Source organism: Rhipicephalus microplus, chromosome 1 (assembly GCF_043290135.1).
Source record: "Rhipicephalus microplus isolate Deutch F79 chromosome 1, USDA_Rmic, whole genome shotgun sequence".
Classification (NCBI taxonomy): Eukaryota; Metazoa; Arthropoda; class Arachnida; order Ixodida; family Ixodidae; genus Rhipicephalus; species Rhipicephalus microplus.
In genome coordinates, this window is record NC_134700.1 from 233,300,590 (window position 1) to 233,327,294 (window position 26,705).

The 26,705-nt window shown below is 46.7% G+C and overlaps 3 protein-coding genes across 4 annotated transcripts in view; 1 reads left to right on the forward strand and 2 right to left on the reverse strand.

Moving 5' to 3' along the window:
• LOC142761647 (myosin-IIIb-like) overlaps positions 1–23,981 on the reverse strand; it is a 410,699-nt gene extending 386,718 nt beyond the window's left edge. The window contains exon 1 of the mRNA XM_075891600.1: positions 23,797–23,981. The gene's annotated coding sequence lies outside the window, so the exon portion shown is untranslated. The remainder of the gene's footprint in view (positions 1–23,796) is intronic.
• Positions 1–26,705, reverse strand: part of LOC119160162 (uncharacterized) — a gene marked incomplete in the record, with an annotated part of 240,686 nt that overhangs the window by 149,867 nt on the left and 64,114 nt on the right.
• The window catches only part of LOC119166429 (elongation factor-like GTPase 1), a 409,196-nt gene that overhangs the window by 140,270 nt on the left and 242,221 nt on the right, over positions 1–26,705 (forward strand). The window lies entirely within an intron of this gene.

The following is a 26,705-nucleotide window of genomic DNA, read 5'->3' on the forward strand; positions in this document are numbered from 1 at the left end:
GCCTTTGAGGCGAAGTAACCATTTTGTTGTTTTTTTTCACCTACAAATTTTTCTGATTGACCAGCGATAAGACAGTGCGTCGTCAATGACTCTTTCTTTGGCTTGTCTGCCGCGGTGGTGTGGCGGTTGAGGTGCTTGACTGCTCACCCCAAGGTCGCGGGTTGGATCCCTGCCGTGGCGGTCGCGTTTCGACGGAGGCGGAATGGCAGACGCTCGTGTATACTATGCGATGTCAGTGCACGTCGGAGAACACCAAACGGTCGAAATTGCCGGAGCTCTTCCTTACGGCGTCCCTAATAATCAGATAAGCGAGCTTTAGAATAGCGCATTGCGAGCCCTTGCGGTGCGGTCGCTGCCAATGCGCATGCGTCGTAACGCGAGTCGCCGTTCGCGTTCGCCGACCGCCTGAAGAAAATCCGAAATCGCATGCGGCGATCGCGGCCCGCATGTGGCCCGCAAGCGCTGGTTTCGAGGCTACGGTGTCGCTGCGATCGTGCGTTGTGGTTTGCAGCAGGGAAAACGCTATTCTAAAACTCATATGGCAACCGCTACGCCCGCAACGCCCGCAGCGCTTGCAAACGGTATTCTAAAGCTCCACATAGTCGTTGTGAGCTCGTTAAACACTACATATTGTTATAATTATCTTTCTTTGGTGGAGCCAACCAGACGGTTTCTGGGTTACCCTCTTTGCTTTCAGCTTTTCTGTCAACTCCCTTGCTTCCTTCCTCCTTCGTGCTGAGCTTCTGCGTCGTCGAAGAGTAAACTAAATCGCTCTAAAAGATCGGCACGGGCCCGCAGCCCTTGGCCCAAGCTGGTGGCACCGCTGAGTGTGCCGTTCCGTGTGGTGACATCGGAGTATACCGCTATCCCAGCGATCACGATTGAGAAAGCCTCGTGAACTGTACTGCCCAACACGCAACACAGGCATTCTTTTGCAAGGATGACAGTTCTACTGTATTGTGTTTTTACCTAAAATTAAAGAAGCTGGAGTGCACGAAAAATAGCCCTGTTGTAGCTTTAGTTTTTCAACTCTCCAGCACTTCTCAGTGTTTCACGCTTTTTTTTTTAGATGAACCTGAGCTCAGCGCAGCAGGGTCAGACAACGCAAATTGCAATCTATAGGGTATACTCACAGCACAAACACTGATACAGAAAGAAAATTAGTTTTCGCGTGCTGGAACTTTTCGTATGCGTAGACGTTTGACAACCGCCTCGTCGGCCATTTCTCTCAGAGTTGGCCGGACAATTGCGGAAAGCTGTCGCAAAAAAAAAAAAACTGTTTGAAATCGGCTCTTAACCATTGCTCGAGTCCGTTTTATCGCATGAAATGCTCAGAACTATGATAGCGCAGTAAGTTGTACCTTATACAGCGGCTGAAATAAGGCTATAGGTAAAAGAGCATGCATACCCCCGGTATCTATCGCTTGTCTAATGGATGCAGCATCGATACAGAAAACACAAGCAGCACAGGCCATGGGCGAGCGCGGTCGTTGGCCCCTGCGCTAGGAAGCTGGACGCGCTGTCATTGGGATGAGCGTTGGCTTCACGCATCGGTGCGAGCCTCCTTCCACGGCGAAGGCGCGGCCACTTCTCGCGCCAGCTGTGCGCAATGGTGCCTCCTGGCGCGTCTTGCTGCGCGTTCGAAGGGCGCCGCTAAACCAAGGAGGATTAAAGAAAAATTGCTGGAGTGGAAGCTCCCGCAGTGCCTTGCCAGCATAGCTGAAGCCACCTTTTGCCACTGCCAAGATGACGGAAACATGTTCTTTTCTGATAGTGCCCACTTAAAGATCAAGTGGCTTTGATATGTTATGTAAATGCTACGTTAGTTCTATATTAAAAGATAGTTGTTCCCGATTATATAACACGCAGAAACGAGTATGGATAACTGAATCTTCAAAGAACTTTGCCTCCAATTAGAGGCTCACTACGGAAAACTAGTAACTGCAAGACGCACTTGGAGCACTATGTGACCCGAAAAAGTTCCCACATTAAACTTATTGGGCGTGCGAGGGAAACGCTTCGTTTTTAATCGCTGAATGGTGATACTTTATCATGCCCCTAGTAAGATGGCCGCCACAACTGCCATCTTGCCAGAGGAACGGCTTCACTTCTGCGCAATCATTTCCACCCCAGCAATTTTTTTTTTAATCCTCCTTGCGCTAAACGAAGCGCCCAGAGGAGCTCGGACGTTTGAGAAGCGACAAATCCTGAAAGTTGGAATATTCCAATCTCGCCTTCGATTTTCTCGTGCCATATACGGCACGATTACGTTGCAGACACCGTGTATTTAGTCGAGATATTTAATAAGATTGTGCATATATATCAGCCTATATGCCACTCCTGGACAAGTATGAGCAATCGTAAAAATAAAAAGTTTAAATATGTAGAATTCGATCACCCGCCGGTCCCTTCGTGGGACTAAGCCGGGTGCGTGATCCAGTCGCTTTACGCCAGACCAAATAAAGTTTTCTTTTTTTTTGCTTCCTTCGATCATCCGCCCATGATGTGTGTGTGTGAGTGCACGCAAGCAAGCACACACTCGAGATGAATACGTTCATCTATTTTGTAAGAGATCATGCAAGGCAGTCGCGATGTGGGCACAACGAAAAGGGTTGGCTAAATACAGATAGCTGTTGCAAACAGCAAGCTTTAAGAATTCGGCATTGTAGTTTATAGCTTCTGTCGGTCCTTTCTATACTGAACCTTATGCAGGTGCAATATTATAAGCATCCTAACACGAACCGGTGCAACGCACGGATTTATCCTCGTTAAGTCAATGTATTTGTTATCATTCACCGCTCACTACCAGCAGTGGTAATATAACGCGAAGGAATCTTGCGCCGCTCGGATAACTGATATAAGAGGATTTTAGTCTGTCCGGCGCACCGCTGTACGGAAAAAAAGTTTGCGGATACCGGTTTACCCGGTCTGAACTGCGCATGCGCGTGCCTTACGGGCGTTTACCGGACACGCTCAAACGCCCGACATGCTTCCAAGGTTGCCATTACCGGCTTCCCTTTGAGCCGAGTCAAGTCGAGCCAAACAAAAACGTAAAAAAAACCAAATGGGTACTTCGAGGCTCGCTACCAGCATGGCGCCGCGGACACGCTACTCGCCTTCCGACGATAAAATTATACTTGAAGAAGTTCTTGCGCTGAACCCTTTCCAGAATGCTTCGCGGTGGCACACAATCACTGAAAAAGTGTCAATGTTACTGCGGCGGACACTCGTGATGTCGATTCTGATGCCGATCACCGTGATGCTGATGTTTTCTTCATAGTTAGGTTTAAATTACAGCGCAAGTAAAGAAAACAAACAGGAAGTTCTGTTTTGTAAAGAAAAATTCATTGGCATTGTCCAATTTTTTTTTCTTTTCATATTTAGTCAGTAATCGCGAAGACTTTCTACTTTGCGCATACGCAGATGCGGCGGCTACGGCCGCAAAGGCGTTGCGGGCGTTTTTTTGGGCGTATTTTGGGCGGTACGGGCTAAAAGTGCAAAAAGCTCGTTTCAACGCTATCCGGCTTGACGCCCTCCGGCAACCCGGTATACGCAAAAACGTACCGGAGTGCCGGACAGACTAAAATCCTCTATAATTGCGTTTGCATAAGGTCCTTGCGTTATCCCGGCTGTGGTATTGGGAAAATGATCACAGCTATATAAGGGGGCTTTGAGCACGTGAATTACGCCTCTGTAGCGCTGCTGCTAATTAAGGAATAGGACAATCGATTTCCGTACTCGGTAGACGCGTTCAGGAGGAGGCAACACGCGAAAATGTTGGCATGCTTATAACAATTATGTGCGCGTTAAAAGAATCCCAGAGGGTCAACATTGATCACAATCCCTCGAATACAGAGTGCATCAAGGCCTAATGATATACTGCGAAACGTAAATTAAATAAACAAATCAAAAGGCAAATAAATAAAACTGACAAACTTTGTTACACACATTAGTTTCTATGGCTATTATAGTGCTTGTGCGTGGTTTTGTCGTCGCGTTGTGTTATTAAGCCGAGATGGGAGTAAATGACTTTGTCCTCTATCGCACGCCCCCGGTGGGAGGTTTAAAAACACCGTCCGGAGGGAGTAAAAAATTTACCCCCCATTAGTAGGGAGTTTTCGCATGGTACCAGGGGGGGGGGGGGGGGTTATTTACATCCATCGGGGAACTTTTTCAGGTCAGCATGGTTTTTGCTTCGACCGAGAAAAAAAATTACGTTAGCAGCCAAACCTTGCGCAAGCACATTACCTTCAAAGCACATAATAATGATTGGAGTACACAAACATGTTCACAACGTTCACGTAATATTGCGTGTTTGGACTAAGTGTTTGACGATTTCGAGTACTTCGTACTCAACTATGGGAGAGCGTTGAGCCGTCCCGATAACTGCGGCCAAACGGTCTGTATGAAACAATACTACAAACCACCTTACACACTTTACTTAAGCACTGTGTGTAAATATTGCAACACTCACACTCTCAACAGCTTGCCACCCGTGCTCCACACCTACGATTCAGACACCGGGTATATATATGTACCACATTCTGACCTCCCGTAAAGCCCTGGAGTGACCCATTTTTTGCTCTTAATTAAACAATAAACACGCACGGCGTAGGTATGAAGTTGCGGTGGCCTGTTGTAAGCACTTTAACACGCATGCCTTTTATCTTAAGCCTGCGTAATTGAAATATTTTTTTTAACTATAGCGAAAAAGTTTTATCAGTTGGCGCTCTGTCGTACGAGCTGAATTTGCATTAGCAGCACTGTTTGTGGATCCGTAAAATGCACTGAATCATACACAAAGCCCGCGCGGCCTTGAATGAACTCATTAACGAGGCACATTCAACAGTTCCTGCGATGAACCGAGGTAGACCGCCGCTACCGCGTCCGACGACTAGGCCTCACTCACGAGTACGGCACCGTGATTCGATGAATGACAGCTGGCGATCACAAAATGCTTGCCGATGTGCCGTTTACGTCTCGTTATTTTTCGTATGCAGAGAAATAGGTGTCCGCTATTTACGCAGTTTAAGCTACGGAGCTATAGACTTAAACTAACTAGACGGTTCGCAGTCGCTGTTCCCGTTGCTCGCACGCATTGCATGGGCATGCATGCATGCCGTACGCTGTTTCTGTGTGTCTCTGCCTCGTTCGGCGCTCGCCTACGAGTTAGTCATTTGACAGCTGCGGTCGCAAGGCGCAGAAGTCGGTTATTCATCCAAGTAGCCTTTACTTTTTGTAAAACACATTCGTCGCCTCACCGGTAGTCAGTGCTAGCTAGCTCGTAGAGCTCACCACGGCGGCCGGTGCGCAGTGCGAGCTCGATACGATGCCGGCTTGATACCGGCGGCATAACGAGGCCTTCTTACCGCTTAGATGTTGCAGCCGGTGAAATACCGGTGACACTCCGAGAACTCACCATCGGCGGAGACGGGGTGAGCGCGTCGCCGGCGCAACTCTCACACGAGCGAAGCTATACTTCGAACCGCTTCGAAGTTTTACGGTGCAATCACTGACGATCGTACTCCGCCTCGTTCGGCGCTCGCCTTGTAGTTAGTCATTTGATAGTTGTGGTCGTAAGGCACAGAAGACTATTATTCATCTCAGCAGCCTTTATTTTTGCGAAACACATTCTTTGCCTCGCCGGTGGTCGGTGCTAGCTCGTAGCGTTTGCCACAGCGGCCGGCACTCAGTGCGAGCTCGATACAATGCCGGCTTGATACCGACGGCATAGCGAGGCCTTCCTACCACTTAGATGTTGCAGCCGGTGAAATACCGGTGACACTTTGAGAATCCATCATCGGCGGAGACGGGGCGAGTGCGTCGCCGGCGCAACTCTCACACCTGTTGCCGGCCAGCCTGCCGTAGTCGAGCGAAGCCTACTTCAGACCGCTTCGAAGTTTTTCCAAGCGAAACTCCAGGAGCAGCCGCTGACGATCGTAACAGCTTACTTTTACTACCATTAATGTATTCTTCGAAGTTTCTTGTTACTCGGCCCTTTGAAGCGTGGCATTCACGGCGTTTCGTTGAGGAATCGGACCGATGTGGAGCGTGGTTTAACGGTGTGAAATATATTTAAATGTTCACAGTAAATACCAACCGGTCGTTGCAATTCTTCGCTGCACTTATAATTTCGTTGCCTGTTGACAGACGCTCACATGGTTAGCCACACAAAGCACCTGTGTTTCACAGCGACGTGCAAACATATGCCCGTGCACACACACACACACACACACACACACACACACACACACACACGTCACGCCCAAAGCGGGTTTTCTAAGCTCCCATAGGGAGTTTGTAACCACGTGACCTGAAACTCCCTGGGGAGTTTAAGAAGGTCATGTCGTTCATAAACTCTGTCATTAAGCAGAGGGCGTTTTACGACGACATGTGCCGAGTTCACTCCCTACCAGGGAGTAAATAATTGGGGCAGGGGAGTTTTGTGGGCTCATGTGCTGGAGAAACTCCCATCTCGGCTAACTTTTGCTTACAATGTAGATGAATGATTTATTGTCGGTTACAAGCTGATAATAAACACGCGCTCCGCCGCCAGCGCTGCGGCGTGTCTGTAATTCAACAGAGCACTGACTGGCAATTTTCGTCTCAACCGTGAGCCCTTTTTCGGTGATAATGAAAACCATACGGATATTATGGAATAAAAGCTCGCCGTTTCTTGTTAAAATGTTGCATTTGGCTGAGCAGTGGCCTCGGAATTTCGGATGAAATTCGCCTAGTAAACAAGAGTGGCGATGTGGGCTTGCTGGTGAAACATTTGAAAGAAATTTATGTAGCGCGAGGCGAAAAAACGAACACAGAAAAGAATAGACTGAGAGGACAGAGCGCTCTGTCCTCTCAGTATATTTGTTCGTTTTTTCGCTTCACACTACATAAACTCCTAGTAAAATTTTTCGACCGAAAGCTGTCGAAACGAACACGATCCTGCACGGTCAAGTGATATGCCTGAAATACGTGAAAGGTTCGAAGGTCACGTAAATAAGCGATTACGATTAGTGAGATATTTGTGAAAGTCCTGGCTGGTTTGGACGCTGACCGCAGTGGGCGGAGCTTGCATTTATTCTTTGTCGGTTACAACCTGAGAATAAAAATAAAAATTCAAATAAAAATACAAGCACCGCCCCATAAAGTGTCGCTCGACCAGCCAGTCATCTGAGCGAGAGAGTCGTGTTACGTGGATTCCGTTGCGACAACAAGTACACTTTTCAGCTGCTAGCCCAGATATTACGCGCAATAGTAATTAAAGGTTTGACGTCCCTAGCCGAAACATTGCGCTTGACAGAGTGTGATGTCCGAATCTTTGCGGAACTTGCGTAGGAAGTCAGCGTTTTTCTACCGAAAACCAGGGGCAGCAATATGTGTCTCTATAAGTAAAAGACCGATCTATAAATGGTATATCGCGTCACAAAAATTAACAGTCTCTTGGAGTATTTTGTCGGGACGGTCGGTGCACACTGAACCGTGCCTGTGTATTCAGGCATGTGGGACGGCTTTAAGCTCTCCCCTAGTAGAGTACCCTGTGCTCTAAATCGTTACCCCCTTTTTCTAACCCCCCCCCCGGCTTTAGGCTCTCCCATAGTCGAGTATTAAGTACTCGAAATCGTTAACCACTTTTTTTTATTCTAAACACGGGACGGCTTTGTGCTCTCCCATAGTAGAGCACCGAGTACTCAAAATCGTTAACCACTTATTCTAATCACACGTCAGCCGTGACGGGAACGTCAGATGGCCTCATCAAGTGTGAGGCCTGCGGCACAGCTTAATGTTCTCACATATACTAGAGTACCCCTAGTACTCTAAATCGTTGCCCACTTTTAGATGCGGAGCATCTAAAACTCGAGGCTTGTAGTGCGGCGCCGTCCGCAAGCTTCCTCCTCCTTCTTCCACCATCTGTGCATCCCTTCCTCCTCTACACACCGCGCGCGCTTCACTCCTCCACCATCTGTGCACCCTTCCTCCTCTACACACCGCGTGCGCTTCTCCTCTTCACGAACATTCGCTAGCTGTATAATGTAGCGCGCATGTGCCGTCACGCTTCGAGAACATCGGCAGCTGACGCGCGCGCATGCGCCGTCGCGCTTCGAGAACATCGGTAGCTGACGCGCGCGCATGCGCCGTTGCGCTTCTCCCCCTTCTCGAACATTCGACAGCTGACGCGCGCATGCACCGTCACCCACCATCTGTGCCGCGCGCGCTTCTCCCCTTCGAGAACATTCTACAATTCTCCTGATTCTCCAGTGGACGCGCATGCGCCGTCGCGCTTCGAGAACATTCAACAGCTGACAGTGCATGCGCCGTCGCGCTGTATATATACTCAAGGTCGGCGCTCGCTCGCTCAGTTGCCGCTCGTCGGTTGGTTTGTACGGCGCGTCGACGTCCAAGGTCACGGTGAAATGAATTCCAACGAATCCACAAACACAATGATCGACGTTTAACACCCCCTCCTACAACCACGTTAACCAATTTAGCCATCGACCCAAGTAAGTCGCACTTTAACACCTCGTTAACCAATTATATGCTCCGCATCCTCCTCAGTGTTCCCCCGAGGGAAGCTGCGAGCAATTTTTTTTTTTCTAAACGCACTAATTTTCTCGGGGAGAGAAAAATACGGTTGTAGGCGGAGCTTACATCTATTCTTATTAAACGTTATCAGGTAACACTTACTACAGACGATGAAAATTATATCGATGAAAATGATGTCTGCACCAACGTTCTTTAGGCCGCGGTGCACGCTGACATGATTGGTGTTGCTCGCACGACAACGCTGAATTTCCCCGAAACATGGAGCCGGGATACTCGTCGTATACGACTCAGTCTTCCCAGCTGGTGAGGCGCATAGTGAAGTTAATTAAGTTAGACCTTTCAGAAATATTTCGCACCATCACTGCGCCCTCAAACATGACATTAAATCGTAGCAAAATGGTAAACCATATATGTATTTCTTTCATATATACAGAAACGATTACGTCGATTAGCGGTGCGCGCAGAAAAATGACAACAAGTTAAAGTGTGTCTGTTCTGGCTGTCGTTCTTAATTGAAGAAGGATGGATCGTGCACAACATAGAGTTTCCTAAAATTGCCTAGAGGGGACTCTGTCGCTGCGATCGTTCAGCGACCATGGGAATGATGGGTAGTACACACATTTGCCTAGTCTTCATACTCGTGGCTTCGTTTATTGTTGTGTTTCGGTTTTGTTTTGAACGAAAAGATTCGACCCTTTTGAACTTCGTGACCCGATTTGGAAAGGTAAGTCTAAAAGAATAAGGTGGTGAAGCGCAACCACTGAACATTTGCTGATTTTTTTGTTTCGTGAGAAAACAGCTCCAAGCCACACGAACACACACGGAGCCAAAAGCAGGCCAGAAGTACGAAGATTGGACAAATGTGTGTATTATATAAACATCATACCCATGCTCGCTGAAGCACCGTGCGTAGCAGCTGCCATAGACACTAGCGCCAGAGTTCCCTTTAGAGTATATTATAGGAAACTCTAAGGTGCACAATGACTGTTGTTTCCGTTTCGCCTTGTCCTTTCGCGGTGGCGCACTCAGCAATAAAGCGACTTTCCTCGGTAAATGCGCGCTTCGTTGTACGTATACGTGGCAGCCGTCGAAAAAAGGGCAAAAAGGAAAAAGTACGAAGAATCAGTCTTAACGCACGAAAGAAAGGATGGCAGATTCGCAGCGCGCAGCCAGGCGGCGTCACGAACGCTGTATGCCCCCAGACGCAACAAACTTGTCCAGCACCGCCAACATCCGGGAAAAAAAGAAAAGTGCAGTAACGTAGAAAGCTCTAGGCGCCAGCAGAAAGGGACAAAAAGCAGCCCGAGAAACCGCACTCCCAGGCAAAAAAAATGCCGTCGCGTATTCGTGTGTCGGACTCATATGCGGTGCACACTCAGCTTCGTCCTCTATCGTGCAGGTTTCAAGTGAGAGCGGATTCAGGAAAAGGATATATATATATATATATATATATATATATATATATATATATATATATATATATATATATATATATATATATATATATATATATATATATATATATATATATATATATATATGCGAGAAGTATGGGCACAGACGTATAGTGTATTGTCCCTTAAGACGGTATATGACTCATAGTGATATACCGTCTACGTTAAGAGGTGCAAGATTTTGCGCCAGAAATACAAAAAAAAAGAAAGGACGATAGAAAATTTTAAGGGCTTTTTTTGTTAGATACGACCATAATGAAAACTAACAGCCAATGAAGCCAATGAAAGTACAATGGGCGTTATTTCTCTTAATGGTAGAATAAATGTATTATGGAAATCAAAGTGTAGTATAAGACAACCTGCCGCTGGCAGGAACCGGGCCTGCTACCTTCTCTACCAAGTGCTCTACTCTCCTCTCTTCTCTACCAAGTGCTCTACCAAATGCTCTACCAAGTGAGGTGAGGTTCGTCTCGGTGGTCATTCGGGACGAGAGGACGACCGCCGACGGTATAGCTCATTTGGTAGAGCACTGGACGCTTTAATCGAAGGTAGCGCAGGCTCGGTTCCTGCCGGCGGCAGGTTGTCTTATACTACACTTTGATTTCTATACATTTATACTATTGTTAATAGAAATAACGCCATCCCTGACTTTCGTTGGCGGTTAGTTTCCATTGAGAGAGCAAATATGAAGTTAATGAGAAAAGGGATTCCCACCTCCCCTTCTAACGGTGGTCGTGCACGCAGTGGTCGTCGCCGTTGTGTTCTTTCCTCGCTCGGATGCTTTCATTTCTCGGCTCGTTCACGGACCATTACGCGGCCCGACGCGCGTGCCAGCGCGATTATTACGCTCGCGCCGTTCCAGATTCACGCGAACCTCCGAGAAGCGCGCGTGCGCGTTCTCGAAGTTCGTGTATACACACGCTGGACTTTTGTACGTGAGTATATAGCGCGCAACGCTCGATTTGGCGTGTAGGTACCTCATCACGAGAACACCCAGCTGTCGGAGCCAAGGTGTTACGCTCTACAGTGTTCAGCCAACAACTTTACAAAGCTGCACCAGAGCTTGCCGCAAAGCGTTTTGACCAGAATACGGAATTGCAGGGGATGATATAGCCGCGCGATGTGGTATTTCGTGTATACAGACGAGGCTGTGTTGCACCCCATCTCACCGTATTATCCCGCTTTTTTATATATATATTTCGTCTGGGAAAGTAGAAAAAATCAGCTGTTTTTTTCTCCCCTGTGCTCAGATTTGGGGGCACGTTAAAGAACCCCAGGTGGTCAAAATTTCCGGAGCCCTCCACTACGGTGTCTCTCATAATCATTTGGTGGTTTTGTGACGTTAAACCCCACAAATCAATCAATGTTTGTTTCTCCTCCCACTTCTCTTTTGCTTTCCTCGAAAGTTGCTGCTCAAGCGAAGGAAACTACCGTTCTTTATCGCCTTTTTCTTTAGCTTCGCCTATAGGCTTATTGAAGGAAAAAAAGAGATAAAACTGCAGTGAATGTGTTTGCTTACAAAAGGAAACATTTCAGATGTAATCTGTTTCGTACATTGCTGGGGCTCCCGTATTCGCCAATCAATCTCGCACTTGAGAATTTTATCACCGTGAGACTACGAATTGTTTTTCGCACTTCTTATGAATTTCAAACCTGCATGAAAGCTTCAGTACTGACTAGTGACGAGAGTATACTCCTTCGCTATGAACAGATTGGGTGCATGTGCTCTATTACGCACTTTACTTCCCTTTCCTTCCTCTCTTCGCTTCCTAGTGTTCTGCAGCAAACCTGGCATTTGTTGAAGTTAACATCCTGACATTTCCTTTCTTTCATATCCCTCTCACCTTTACACCAAAGATGTCCGTAACATCACATAACTAATCGCGATGTAAGAAAGGTCCCCGAATGCGGCGGCTAGCCAATGACACTTAGCGCACGCGAATGAAGAAAAAAAAAGAAACTTCGTGAATTGGACACCTTTTTCTTAGCCTTAATAAGCAGGGAGAGGTATAGATTCCTTCTTGTCACCAGATCAGTCGGGGCACGCAATAGTAGGCTATCGGAGTGAGAACGCGCCTATCATCCAGCTGTATAACAATAAAACAGTATATATATATATATATATATATATATATATATATATATATATATATATATATATATATATATATATATATATATATATATATATATATATATATATATATATATATATATATTTCACGCAAGACATGCGGTATTCAAACTACGCGCGCGCCCCAAGAGTCCAGCTGCCCGATGATAAAACAAGGCCGTGACGATGCGCGCCTCCTCAGCACAGGATTTAGACGCAAAAGAAGTGGGGCACCGCTCGAGGTCTTCTCGGAGATCGATTCCTTTTTCCGATCGCCTGTTAGGAACGCTGCTACATTTTTCATTACTTTTCGGGTACAAGTTAGCCCCAATAAATAGTTATTCTTAAACCATCTGGATTGTGTGTAACAATATATACATATATATAAACGAATGGATAAAGAGGAGGAAGTGGCTGAATGTATTTAATTACCTTGAGTTGGAATCGCCACTACAGGAAGCACGTAGCGTTCGCTGTTGTGTATCCGCTTACTCGCATGAATAGCTAACGTCCGTTGTGTTTCGATCGATAACCTATCTGTGTTGGCGAGTTCATTTACGTGACATTCACTACGCAAATTTTAGCTCACACAGTGCCACGTAGTACGTTTGGATAGAGGACTATAGCGCTGGCCATGTTGTGCTCCAGCACCCTCCTGTGACCCGGAACTCAGGGGGCGTCCCGTTTAAAAAATGGTTCATTCTATCGCTGAGCAATATTTCACGTAGCGCCTGCAGCCTTATCTGCGTCAGAACGCGAACACGAACTATCGCCAACTGATTTGCTAAGCTGGTATGTAATACAGTTTTAGTTCCGGGGACTCCAAGCCGCTTGCGTGCTCTCGCGTTCCTTTCTACTACGAGCCGCACCCGTGGAGAATACAAAGGAACGCAAGGTACGCAAGCCGCTTTGGCGCCCCAGCACTGAAACTCTCTATAGTTTCACCCCTTAACCTGTATGCTTTTCTTTCTTGCGGTACCGTCCACCCGTTTTGTTTAAAACAGTTTAGGGGCTCGTTGTCGTCGTCTCGACATAACGTATGTAGGCTTACCCGCGTTGAGTATGCAAAACATTAAACGTTATTTGCGCCCCCTAACAAGCCTGGGGAAGTAGGGATTGCAGTAATTCTGGGCTTTAGACTGTGCGCGGCATTCTGACTGCCCTGCTGCGCACGTCTATGCTTAACCCCGATCCATCCGATGCGATTTTCGCCTTAGAGCAACCGCGATTCCCGTTGCTCTCTGGCTATTAGACGGATCTGACGTCTGTGTTGCGATTTCGTCAGAACAAATTAGCAAAGGATTTGTATAAGCGGGTAAGGAACGCGATGGAATGTGTGAATGGTGCTCCAAACATGAGACAGACCGACAGAGAGAGAGACGTGGAGAGAGATGGAGCGTTCCTCGTCCAACACTGCGTGATATTGCGTCGGATATGGCACAGATCGCGAAAGTGGAAAACAGTAACGATGTCAAGATGAGTAACATGGCAATGAAAAAACGATCGGCGAGCTCCATTTGCCGAGACAGTTCGTTTACTTAGGCAGTTCACAGCTGCAGCTCATGGAGCCCAATTCTCAATAAAAACTAAGCATAACACAAGTAATCATTTGCTCTCCGGTATGCCTGAAAAGCGTTATCAAGCAGGATTGACAAAAGCACATAAAATGCAGCAGGTAAATTTCGAGCGCTTCTCATGGGAGCCTGACTTGTGCGCTCGTGTCGGTCGCTCGAACTTCCAAGCTGAAGATCGTAAAGCGATTTTTTTTCTCGGCTATTTTCCTTCGCGGTAATGCTGTTATCAGCTTGGCTCATTCACTCTAAAAGGTAACTTGTAAGTTCAACACCGCATGCCCATGAAAGCAAAATATGGCACAAAAGCTCTCTCACAGGCTCGGCCATAGGACTAGCAGGCTGGGATGATTAGAAGCTAGCAAACATTTCTGACAAAACAAACGAGCTTTTAGTGACTCACTTGGTTGCTTCCTGCCAATCAAATGTCAGTTTAGTCCGACAACGTTTTGATCTGTCAACTACTCAAAACGTCGAGTAGAAAGCCTAAAAAGAAAAGGTAGCATCATTGGCATTGTTGAAAGGTCGTAAATTCTGTCCCTATACCGATATATATATATATATATATATATATATATATATATATATATATATATATATATATATATATATATATATATATATATATATATATATATATAGTGGCGGAGAACTGGCGGAGAGATGAGTAGCCGGCGTAGCGCCGTGAATGCCTCATCGCAGTGGGAATTCCAGCTGAGTCTGAGGGGCAATTATAGAGGCAAAATTGCGAATGAAACGCCGAAAATAGGAACACAAGCCTATGAAACTACGAAGCTCCTTTAGGGTAGTAGGCTTGGGGTACTCGGCAACGGCACGCAGTTTGGCAGGATCTGGTGATATTCCTTCTTTTGAAACGACGTGGCCGAGAATTGTGAGTTTGCGGGCGCCAAAACGACATTTCTTGAAGTTAAGTTGCAACCCGGCTGCCGTAAGGCACTGGAGAACTTGTTCCAGACGGGAAAGATGAGTTTCGAAATTCGCCGAGAATACAACTATGTCGTCTAAATAGCAAAGACAGATGTGCCATTTAAGTCCCCTGAGGACACTGTCCATCATTCTTTCAAAAGTCACAGGCGCATTGCAAAGACCGAAGGGCATTACATTAAATTCATATAAGCCGTCAGGGGTCACAAACGCCGTTTTTGGACGGTCTGGTTCAGCCATTGGTACTTGCCAATATCCAGAGCGCAGATCCAGTGAAGAGAAAAACTCCGCACCTTGAAGGCAATCCAAGGCGTCATCAATGCGTGGCAGGGGATAAACATCCTTGCGTGTGATGTTGTTTAGTCGACGATAATCCACGCAAAACCTGATGGAGCCATCCTTTTTTCGCACGAGGACCACTGGCGAAGCCCAAGGACTGTGTGAGTGCTGAATAACACCACGTTGCAGCATCTCGTCGACGTGTTGAGTGATGACGTCACGCTCAGCCTGCGAGACGCGGCAGGGGCGCTGACGAAGTGGAGTATGATGACCGGTGTCGATATGGTGAGCGACAACTGACGTGCGTCCCAAGGGAGGTTGTCCGTGGTCGAAGGAGGCGCGGAAACGGTCAAGTAGTTGAATGAGCTGATTGCGCTGGTCTTGCGTAAGGCCGGTGTCTACGCTGCGCAACAGAACGTCTTCGTCAGGTAGTGAGGGCGCGGTGCCAGCTGTGACAGCATCCACGGACATCGGTGTCGTATCAGAACGGGCATCGAAAGGAAAGATGTCATCATAAGTGTCAAGACTCCCAATGCATTCGCCATGCAATAAGGTAGCGGGACAAGGGAACGGATTGCACACGTACACGGCACTGGAGCCATCGGCAAGTGTTATGACGGCAAACGGGACGACAAGGTTCCGGCGACGAGCGCATTCTTGTGACGGCATAAATAGGGCAGTTGAATCGGAAACGGAGTTGCACAAAAGAGATACCACGGTGACCGAAAAAGCAGAAATGACGACGTCAGCGGCGACGATCACCTTTTTGGTTGAGCGAGGGAGATCTATGAATGTCGTGCTGAATGGAAACAAAACGAGTTGAGCACGAGCGCAGTCGACAACCGCATGATTAGCGGAAAGAAAGTTCCATCCCAGGATGATTTCATGAAACGCATGTGGAAGGACGACAAATTCTACGATGTAAAGCACTCCTTGAATCACAACACGAGCAGTGCATGTGGCAGAAGGTTGGACGTGTTGCGAACTTGCCGTGCGTAAAGAAATTTCAACCAGTGGAGTCGTCACTTTGTTCAGTTTGCGGCATAACACTTCACTGATTATACAAATAGCGGCACCTGTGTCGACAAGAGCAGTTGTGGCGAAACCGTCCACAAACACGGCAATCTCGTTAGGGGGCGATAGATGAGGCCTTGGAAATTTCGTCGGTGGCGCAGCTCTTGCCTCAGGAACTGCGACTGTTAGTTTTCCTCCTGGGCGTGGTTGGAACGGCGAAGCATGGGGGAAGGAGACCGAAGACGGGGTGAAGGAGATCGACGTCGGCGCAAGTCTGGTCGACGTGAGCGGGGGTCATGTGAATCAGGTGTCACATGCGATTCTGATGGCCGAGGTATGTTGCCGGAATGCTGCACATCATTAAAATAGAATCCACGGCGACGACAGTAGCGCGCGACATGTCCTGCAATACCACAGTTGTAGCAGACGGGCCGGTTATCCGGAGTACGCCAAGAGTTGACAGGTGCTCGAGGTGGTGGAATGGGCCGATTTACCGGATAAACTGAAACTGGTGACCTGTAGTAGTTGGTGGCTGGACTGTATGAAGGGAGCGGCGGTTGGGCAGAAGGTCGGCGGACGGCTTCTGCATAAGTCAGCGGTGCAGCCACTGATATTGGGGATGTGGGCGAAGGGAGAGCCTCGGCAACTTGCGTCTGAATAGCACGGCGAAGTGAGTGGTCCAGTGTTGTGGGGATCTCGTTGATGGTGGCGACAAGAGAGAGCTGCCGAGCAACTTCCTCCCGGATGTACTGTTGAATTTGAGGCATTAACACGCTGTAGTCGGGGCCACTGCTTTTGCACTCCAAGGCCGAAATATCAGCTGTCTGCGTATTAGCGCGACGTGTAGAAACTCGTTGCTTGCGCAGCTCATCGAAACTTTGACATAACTGAATCAAGGCCGTGACGGTCTGTGGGTCTTTGGCCACAAGCATATGAAAAGCGTCGTCATCAATGCCTTTCATTATGTTCTTTATTCTGTCAGCCTCCGTCATCCTGGCATCAACTCGCCTACAGAGGCTGATCACATCCTCAATGTAGCTCGTGAAGCTCTCACCATTTCGCTGAAATCGTCCCCGCAGTCCCAGTTCAGCGCGAAGCTTACGCATGGCTGGACGACCGAAAAACGAGGTGACGGCCTCTTTGAAAACCGACCAGGTGGGGATGTCGGCTTGGTGGTTGGTGAACCATAGGTTGGCCAAACCCATCAAGTAGAAGATGACGTGAATCAGCTTCGCAGGGTCATCCCACTTGTTAATCGCGCTGGCATGCTCGTACTCTGCCAGCCAGTCCTCGACATCTTGATCTTCAGTGCCGTTGTAAACTGGTGGGTCACGCAGACGAAGTACACCAGAACACATGACGGGTGGCAGCGTGGAAGAGCCTTGTGGGGGATCGACGCGCTCGGTCATCGTGGACTGAGATGGTAGCTTACGGTTGCGGAGCTCCAGGACGTTACCCAGCACCTCCACCAAATGCAACGAGCAAGGTTGCGTAAAAACACTGGTTATTATTCCAGAAACGTTAGCCGCAACAAGCTGGTACAGGCAGGAACCCGGCAAGCACGAGCCACACACGGTCGTCAACGTCTTCTTTCACGCTGGCACAGGGCTGGCGCCACTATGCTTCGGTACAATTAATATATATATATATATATATATATATATATATATATATATATATATATATATATATATATATATATATATATATATATATATATATATATATATATATATATATATATATATATATATATATATATATATTATGCAGATCGGACAGCTGGAATGTGGACAGTGACACGACGAAAGCATAAACTACACAGGGTCACTGAAAGCATTTCAAGAGTTGCTACAACTTTCACCCGACAAGCCTTGATCCCATAGACCGAACCTATAACCCTATGCATGCGGCTCGACCTGTAAAATGTCCGCGAAGTGGTACCTGCCTCCCAAAAGCGCTAGCATGTACGGCATTCGAGGTATCGTGAGGCGGCACATTTGAGCTGTCCAGTCATTATATCCGGTAAACGGAGTGACAAGAAAACAACTAACCAACTACAAGCTGCGGTTCTCTTGTATGAAAAGTCTCTTCGTTTACCGGGTCTACTATTCTTGATCATTATTATGTAGTATGCGGCCCAGCGCCAACGACCATGCACCGTTCGATAAAGCTCTCAAGGCCTTCAAGCCAGCCCGCAGTAAAGTCGGTCGACACGGGTAGTGCGGCAAACTCAGTCTTATTTCCAACCGGTGGCCAGACAAATCGGTATCCGTAATCACTGACGCGGGTCTCGGAAAGGTCATGGCGGGCCTCCGCACCGCTTTGCATTCGTCTTCTTGGCGCCCCGTTCCGCACGCAGCTAAGGCCCCTAGATCCTTACACGCAGCGTATCCTCTCACCGCTTCCACTGCGCGCACAACACGAATAGGCTTGAAGATGGAACGCTCAGCGGCGAGCGGCTGAAGAGTACGGCGTTTGTTCCCAGAGGCCACGCTTGATAAAGCGTTTTAGAAGGCACTGTACGTTAGCACCTTGGTAAGACCGAATCTATTTGTTATAACTGTGCCGAGTTCGTGGAAAGATTTCCGCGAAAATTGAAGCATATATGAGCGACTGCGCTGGCATTTTACCGTGCGCGCCACGGTACTTGAACGTAACGATTCTAAAGAGAACGTTTCTAAGTGGGCTATATAAGGAGTGATCTGTCGTGTTGTTCAGATGGTCTTGAACTTTAGGGGAAATCGAGAATTAGAAATCGAGTGACATACTTTTCTTGAAGTAGAGAGGGGGGGAGAGGGACAGGTAGTGGCTGGGGAGAGAAGGTGCTACTATATTCAGTCCACGAGGAAACACGTATCAGCGCCCCGTTTAACCAAGACCCACCATTCATAACACTTAATATGTTATGCCAATAGAAAAAAGGAGAAATTCTCCAGGCATGCTTGCTTATTTATTCCTCTATATTTTTTTCCTATTCCTTTACGAAATTCCGACCTTGGCGATGTCTGTAACCCGAAATATATTACTGATATATACATTTAGTTTAGTCATCACAATAAATGGTCATCTCGAGCTCAGGCTGCTGTGCGTGCTTGAATTACAAGCTCGTTAAGTTTTTCGAAAGTAAAATAACGCTGTACATGCCTGCGTTATATACTAAGACTCCCGTTTTCTCTTCGTCTTTATTTCATGTATCTTATGGGGATTCATATGCGCACACACACACACACACACACACACACACACACACACACACACGCACACACACGCACGCACACGCACACACACAGTCACTGTGACTGTTTGTATGAGTAGGTATCAGCCAATCGTTCTGCCATAACAAGTTTCATTGAAGACTGCTTGACATTGGTGCACAGTGTTAATGAAAAAAAAAATGCTTTGGTCAAAATCTGAAATCGGAACTATGTGAAAATATGTAAATCATTTTTGATTTTCTATACTCGGTCGTTATTTACTGATTCATTTTATCGTTTGTGCAAGACGTATGTTGCAGCTGCAGGCATATGCACTTGTGATCAGTCTTCTTCTCTCTCTTTTGCTCTTTAATGCGATGGTGTTGCAGTGTGTAAGAGGGGCACCGCGCATAAGCGTTTGACAACAATTACGTCAATTTTACGAAGTGAACCAAATGCCAATATACAAATATATGACATGGAATATAACGTATTTTCAATCTGTAAATGAACATGAAATAGTATATTCGCGCGGGTCTAGTTTTGTAAACAAGTCTATCTTCCGTGCAATGAAACATGCATTGTACGCCGTTCACAATTTCACGTTCGGACAACTTACGAGCTTAACAATGGTAACCAACTATTTTTTCATAATGCACCTCACAACATCAATCACACTTATTGAGCAATGAAATAACATGTTGAAGGCTGCACGTCGAGTGTTTACTAAGAGATAGAAAAGTGGCACTACAGCACTTTAAATTGTTTTACGCACATGCAAACATGAAGTGAATGGCGAAATGTAAGACTAGATCAAATTTGAATATAAGCTACCAGAAATTAGGGCATTTGTTGTTTTTTTTTAAATTATTGAGCGAAAGTTATCTGCCTCGTGCGTTCACTCTATGACCAGTTCGTCTACGTAACAAATGCAGCTATCCCGCAATAAAACCATTCAGCACAGTCCTCAAATACACCACTCTGTCTTTCATAAGACTACAGTAAATATTTTTATCCGTTATACTAGGGAAAAAAACGAATATAGGATAATTTTACGATTTTACGAATATACCATAATATACGATTTCGAATATCTTAGTATATCTAAAAAGTTGTCGAATGTTAACTTGCGAAATAATGGTCTAATAGCGAGTTTATCGACGTATTTGTTATTTTCGGCAGACTCTGAAGAATTATTGGAGAGAAGAACAGGCTCTAAATTTACAAAGCTCTTCGTTCGTGCTCTCCGCAGTTGGCTGCTTACGTTCTTTAAGGATACGTCCAGCTTCAGGATTGAGTGAACATTTTTGTTACGTACAATGATTGCTTAAAACGTGTGTGTGTGTGTGTGTGTGTGTGTGTGTGTGTGTGTGTGTGTGTGTGTGTGTGTGTGTGTGTGTGTGTGTGTGTGTGTGTGTGTGTGTGTGTGTGTGTGCGCGTGCGTGCGTGCGACACCATATATTGACGCAAAACACCTGAGTGACGTCCCAACTTTCGCTGCCATTTGTTAATAACAGCACTGATTATTCCCACGCCTGTACGAAGCCCCGCAGATTTGTCGCTGCTAATACTCTTCCCATCGTCGCTGCCTTCAGTGAAACTCCTCGAGACACTTCTCATTCGCCCGAAACAAAAGGACCCGCAACTGTCTCTTCTTGTGTATACCTCGAGCTCGGACTCACGATCTCGCCGCTTTTGTCCGTGTCTTATCCGCTGTTTGCGACCGCTTCCTCGTTCTTCTTCTTCTTTGTCACCGACGTTTATTTAAAGCTCCGTCGCGAAAGTCGAAAGACGACGCCACGCACGCCTCACGCCATATAGAACCGCCTCTGAGATGTCCGTCAGGTGTGTGCGCTCTCTCCTTCCTCGTGCGCAACTCGCGTTTTTGTTGTTTGTCCCTCGTCGCGCTGTTCCTGCACGTCTCCGGACGCTTGCGACACGATGCAAGCGGTGCAACTCGCGCACAGAAGCTTCCCTCTTAGATTCTCCCCGCACGCGCTAAGACTGCCAAAGCAACTCCGTGGGATGCATTCAGAGTGTCCTCGGTAAGTCGGCCCATGTAAAGCGAATATCGATGGAGCACAGACGCACTGTCACACTCAGTCCCCATTTGCGGCTGACCATGATTGCGCAGAAACCCTCGTTCAACACAGAGTACAAACCCGATGCAGACTATGCAGTCGCGACTGTACGCGTCTGTAGAAGTGCGTACTTTCGTCACACTCAGCCAGTATGCTTTACGAGCACGGCTTTCTGGTTAACCTCCCTGCCTTTCCTTGCATCTTTATCTCTCTCTCTCTCTTTCCAAAGTAGTTTTCTCTGATATAGGTATATTAAACAAGGCGATGCTGATTCTATGCAGGGCTATTTGCCTCTGTTCGTTACAGTGAGCACAACCGCGAAGTTTCTTTCAATTTCCCTGTTCCCCAGAGTAGGATAGAAAGATAGTAAGCTATGCTTGTCCCTCTAGTTAACCTATCTGCTCTTCGATTTCTGTCTAAAGAAAACTTCATCGTTGTACGCAGTGGCCATCGCTCCACGGGACGGCTTTAAGCTCTCCCATAGTAGAGTACCCTGTACTCTAAATCGTTGCCCACTTTTTCTAACCCCTCCCCCCACCCCCGCCTCATGAAATGTAAGGCCCAAGGGACGGCCTATTGCTCTCCCATAGTCTGGGGGGGGGGGGGGGGGTTAGAAAAAGTGAGTAACGATTTAGAGTACAGGGTACTCTACTATGGGAGAGCTTAAAGCCGTCCCAGGGCTATGCCAGAAAACACGGAATACCGAATTCTCGAAATCGTTAAATACTTATTCCAAACGCACAAAACCAATTCCCCTCAAGAGTGAGGCCCACGGGACGCCTTTGTGTTCTCCATTAGCAGATTACCTAGTACTCTAAATATTTAACCACTTTTTTCTGCACAAAGTACCGAGTCCTCTAAATCGGTAAGTTTTTTTCTAAACACACATGTTTCTTTATAATTTGCAAAATTGTCGGGTTCATTTAACTGAAAGCAATCGTGATTCGCACTGCGAATATTGATAGTATTCTTGTTGTAATAAGTTTATACATACAAAACTATGGTTTAGTAAGCAAGCTTTAAACACTTAACCACGCCCCGCCGCGGTGGCCTATAGTGGCTAAGGTACTTGACTGCTGACCCGCAGGTCGCGGGATCGAATCTCGGCTGCGGTGGCTGCATTTCCGATGGAGGCGGAAATACTGTAGGCCCGTGTGCTCAGATTTGAGTGCACGCTAAAGAACCCCACGTGGTCAAAATTTCCGGAGCCCTCCACTATACGGCGTCTCTCATAATCATATGGTGCTTTTGGGACGTTAAACCCCACATATCAATCATCATTAAACAGTTAGCCACAATTTTTCAAAACTAAAAACGTCGGTGTAGATGACGTCGACATCTCAAGGCATGCCCAATCCTCCTTCTCTATTTAGCGAGCAAAACACGGCATGGATAATCCGGCTCAAAACAAGGAAGCACGGAAGAGGCAAGCACTACGTGAAAAAATATTCGCCGGCTGCTGCGCGAACAAAGCGATTGATTTATGAGTTCTGATACATATGTCACCGTGTTGAGCGAAGGCCCCCCTTCGTTCTGTTAGCTTGCTACTTTGCCAAGCCCGATAACAATATATGTTGCACAAAGTTAAAATTACAGCTTTGTGTTATCACCTTAATTCGGTGTCACAAGAGTGACCAGCAAGCAGTCATTGTATATCAAGTATGCGAAAGCATCGTTGTCCTTCAAATGGCACAAGCATTATCGACGGCTATGTTATCTTTGCTCTAATAAGTACATGGGCTTAGTCATGAAAATAAACTCAATGTAGACAACGATCCTGTCACGCTGCTGCAATACTATATTTACAACAGTTCATAAAAGCCAGACACAGTCACGTCTTTGCGCACCGGTTTGGTCGCATGACCTGTCAGGTAATTTTGAATAAATGCTATAAATGAGTAGTTTGTTTGCTTTGAGGCATCACTTAAATTGAGATCTTTGGTTAACATCTACTTTCGTAGAAATTACGACACTTTTTTGTTCTAACAGACACCACAATGCAGCCCGCCACTAACCCGGAACGCGAAATTATTAAGGGCGTACTTCAGCCGCTTACAAATGGCAACGCAATGTGGACACTGTTATGAACTAGAGACGGACGAAATTGTACAGAGTTGATTAATGACACGGCATGTACTCAAGCGATCATGTATTCATGTATGAATGCTGCATTGGCATATGTAGACTTTTTCAGTGCGGGAATGCGAAGAATGTGATTATTCGTTACAGACTGTTTTTGAGGATTCCAGGTGTAGATTTGTTTTTTTTTTCTCTCGCCAATATGCGTAACAAAATAATTCTGAACCAGATCCGATGACACAGTGCACTGGTTCAGAATGCGTGCAACGCTTTATAGTAAACAACAAAAAAAGGGGAAAAAAGGATTGTTCAATTTCTTTTATGCTTATCTTTTCTTAGCACGCATTAAACTATTATGCCTCGCAGGAAACAGCAGCCACCTCGTTTCAAAAGACGTCCGGCTCCGTTTGTATACCGCAAAGAGAGGCGCGCATTCAGGTATGGCACGGCACATAGCGCGCACGCGTTGATCGGAACAAGAACGGTAGGCCGACTTCGGGGACACCAAGCGGAGCAGCATACCTAGTGGGCCTCTTGATCGGCTCGAAGATAACGGGGACGGGCCAGTCCTTTTGCACGCTCGACCACCAACGAGGAACGAAAACACACAACACCAGCACTTGCCTTCGCAGCAGCGGCGACGTTTTGAAATCCAAGCCGATTCACAACGAGAGCAGACGACACACTGGCCCACGCGCTCCACTGCTCCACGCGCCGCACGCAAGCGACGCAACAGCGGTGGCGCTGAAGTAGATTTTCCGCTTCTTTTCTCTCGGCTCTTTCTCCCGGTCCCTCTCCTCCTCGCTCTCTTCTTCCCCTCTCACCCTCTTCCTTTCCTCGTCGTTCCACATGTATGTTACCTTTGCGCCCGGTTCTCTCTGTCACGTAACAAGTATTACGCATCGATTCGTTTGGCTGACAGACTCAGTAAGAGGACTTCTTTGCGTCAGTGACCTCATGCCTTTAGAGGGTTATAGGCCCATACACGAAGCTTAAGTACCGCTGCAATCACGCCGCTTTTTGAAGGTAGTAAGCGTACGTAGTCCTTCGTTGAAGAACAGTATCGTAATCGCCACGATCTGATACCACGTACTTGGCAACCGTTGGAACACCAAATACTGCATTGGCTTTCGCAAAGTTCCTATTTCCAGCCTTCCCTTGCACTTTTTAATTAATTTATTTATTTATGTCATCTTGCCGTCGTCGTCGTGTTCGTTGTTGAAAGCTTTAAATTCATCAATTGGTGCACGAAGATGAAAGACATGGAAATGTATGCTACGGTATTGTCGGCTATCCCATTAACATGACAGCTGTATTGAGAAAGCACTATTTGTTGTCGTTGCTGTTGTTGTGGTTGTTGTTGTTGATGTTGTATGCTTTCCAGCATCCTGCGTAGTGCTCACCTGTTGTCTCTTATTTTGTACGAATGTCGTAATTCTCACTAGTAGACTCTTCGAGGGTAGCAAAACAACGAAACAGCCGTGTGTATATTGAGGTGTAATAAGAATATTTACGATTCAGTCATGTTGCGTGCCGATCATCGGTTTCGCGAAGCCGTCTGAGTGGAGAGATTAGGGTTAAGAAAAGGGAGCATGCACGACCACCGAGTGGAGTTTAAAAATTCTAACAAGCAAGTGACGTTTCGGCGCTCGCACGGAAGCCTCTTTCACTGCACGAAACAGAACACGACAGTAGGAGGCGGTCCATGGCCGACTTCTACTCCTCACAGCGGGGCGCTCTTGCAAAACGGCACAGACAGTCGCTTTTGCTTTTTTTTTATTTGTCATTCTTTTGTGGTTGTTTTGGAGAGCACACCGCTTTAACACTAAGTTATCGTAAAGTGCTGGTCTCATCGTTGAAAAGCTAGTTTTTTTTTCCTAACTTCGTTTAAACGTAGCGGAAAAAAGTGCGGTAGAAAACGTACTATCCCGGAGAACGTATAATCGCAATACCTAAAACATCGTAGACTTTCCCTCGATGACGATGTCGCTAATGATGGAACCAAGCAGTCGTATAAAGCGGGAACGTATCAGCGAGGTTCTAGCGCGTATCACTTTATTTACCTTTCTTACCTTAAATGCTCCTCGCAAGGTATTACACAAAAGGTGGATGAATGTATGGATAGACGAAAGAACTTTATCAATGTCCCAAAAGTCGCGCTAGTGTCCTAGCCCGAAGCGGACCGCTTCCACGTTGGGACTGAAAGACAAAGCTTTTCAGCCGCTTCGCGGGCTTGTTGGACTGCCCATATCTGTATCTCTAATTTAGAAGTGCGTATAGCTGCATCCCACCGTTCCTGAGTATTTTCCTCGTCGTTGCGTAACGCAGACCAACGCCAGGCCATATGAGCGAGATCTGTGGTGTCGTGGTACTTATCGCATGTTACAGGAAGAGATGACTCCGGATAAATCTTGCTAATCAACAGCGGGTTAGGGTAAGTTAATTCTTGTTCGTAGACAGCCTTAGCGTAATGACCTGAGCTCTGTATAGATTACGGTGTGAAGGGGGAAAGACCCTGCATCCTAGGTAGAAGTGTTCGGTTAGCTCGTTGTATGAGAGGAGCTCATCCCTGCATTCTGACACCTCGGCATCTTCTTGCCTTGTGGCTGCATCGTTGACAAGTCCTATTGTGGGCCGATTCGTCGAGGTTCGTGGGAGCAGCGTTGACTTCTGCCATGTGAGCTGGAAACCTAGTAATCGTGTGTTGTTTTATTATTTATCCCTTCAGCATTGCCAGAGTCTGTCTCGAGAAAGGTGAGTATAAAGAAAAATAGTATACTATGGATACCAAGGCGTTAGCTTAGATAACACAAGTTATTTCGCTCGTGATGGCAGATTGCACTAATGATTGCAGCGATGTTGTGGGTAAGGCTGTTTTAGTATAGTATTTGCAACGAAATGCGTGAAGGTGGCTAAGTTTAAAGTGGTGGAGATAGCCTGCGGGATCGATTCAATAACATGCATATATCATCTGCAAAACACCAATACCGAATATAGCTTCAAAGGTATTTTAAATTACTTTTGAAGTTCGCATGAGTGATCGACTCCATGATCGTGCTATTGACACCCTCAAAAGGGTCCCTTGAGGACCCCCTACTTTCTTGACGTGACTACACTGCAGCAAGTTATGGTGACATCGTAGCCGCCATTTTTATTTTTATTTTTTTTTGTCGCGTTTGGTCCAGCCACGCACTCGACAGCTGCTCGCGAGTGCGTGGCCACGGCGCACGAGTTGAAAGTTTTGTGTTTGATGAAATTGCGGTCCCGTTTCCTGTTCGAAAACACTTTTTGACGTGAACTGCGTGGATGTGCGTCACAGCTTTGTGTGCTGACATGGTTGAACGTTGCACCCACTAGGTGGTGATAGTTGCAGTTGATGGTTTGTCGTTTTTGAAACGGAAATTGACACTGATTGATAATAAAGAGCCTGT